The sequence below is a fragment of the Rhagoletis pomonella genome, unplaced genomic scaffold, assembly GCF_013731165.1.
Source record: "Rhagoletis pomonella isolate Grant_MI unplaced genomic scaffold, Rhpom_1.0 Rhpom_scaffold_00015, whole genome shotgun sequence".
Taxonomy (NCBI): domain Eukaryota; kingdom Metazoa; phylum Arthropoda; class Insecta; order Diptera; family Tephritidae; genus Rhagoletis; species Rhagoletis pomonella.
The window spans coordinates 6,298,668-6,300,138 of NW_023458569.1; positions in this window are offsets into that span (position 1 = coordinate 6,298,668).

The following is a 1,471-nucleotide window of genomic DNA, read 5'->3' on the forward strand; positions in this document are numbered from 1 at the left end:
AAAGATTAAAATAGAGGTAATTAAAGAGGAAAGGATATAGAGAGACAGAGATTTTCGGGATTTTCGAGACCTACCGATAAAATAATCGATATTTTTATCGGTTTTGTTATCGATATTTATCGATTTGTTATCGATATTTACCGATTTTGTTATCGATATTCATCGATTTTGTCATCGATAATTATCGATTTTGTTATCGATAATTATCGATTTTGTTATTGATATTTATCGACTTTGTTAGCGATATTTATCAATTTTGTTATCGATTTTAATATCGATATTTATCCGATTTTCTTATCGATATTTATCGATTTTGTTATCGATTTGGTTATCGATATTTATCGATTTTGTTATCGATATTAATCGATTTTGTTATCGATATGAATCGATTTTGTTATCGATAATTTTTCGATTTTGTTATCGATATTTTTATCGATTTTCTAATCGATTTAGCTACCAATGGTATTATCGATGTTGCTATTGAAATTTTTATCGAATTTGTCATCGATTTTGGTATCGGTATTTTGATGGACGATATAATCGATTTTGTTATCGATAGAGTATAATGATAAAAATTAAGATAATGGAAAAACAGAATAACATGATTGTTATTAAAACGAACAGTGGTAGAGGTAGGGATCAACATTGATAGAAAAAAAGCGAAAAAATATAACCTTAAGCAAAAGCAGATGTGTGTATGTATAGATAGATAAGTAACGTAAGTTCCACTTCTACAGTGTGGCCCAGGCGCACTTATTTATAGGTTTTTAGGTCCTAAAAATCCGTTCCCTGCTTATGAGGTAACAGTGAAAAAATATTTTCTCACCCTTTTTATTTCTTCACACAAAAAAACTCATTCACGTCCCTTTTTTTTATTCAATACCAACACATCTTAATTCAACATGGAATGACACTCGTTATCTTACCTTCCTTTTTCATACTTTGAATGAGCTTATTCGCAAAGAAGTTAAAGGGTTGAGAAAATACCTTACCAATGATACCTCATAAGTTTAAATTGGTAAGGTTTTGACTGAGTTATTCAAGTTTTTCTTAAACCAGTCTTTGGAAAAAGTGCAAAAACAGCATCAAAAATCTCATTATTATGATTCCGTAGAAAAGTTTTTTTTTAATATTCTTATGCCAAATTTTTAAGCTTAAACTGTTCAGTTATCTGAGGTAATTTTTGCAAAAAATATTAAAAAAAAACTGTTCTTATTAATAAAAAACCAAATTTTTGGAGGTATTTTCAAATCGTAAATCTTAATATTTTTGCGAGATATTTATATATATATATATAATAGATTTTATAATTCCAGTGGAAAAACAGTACCGCTTTTTTTTGTATGGGGAGTGATGCAGTCTACTTTACATAAGTTGACTATGATTACTCGGCCGTCTATCATAGTAGCACAATACCGCTAAGTACATTTTAAAATTTTCTGGTAATAGCCTCATGCGATTATCGATTACA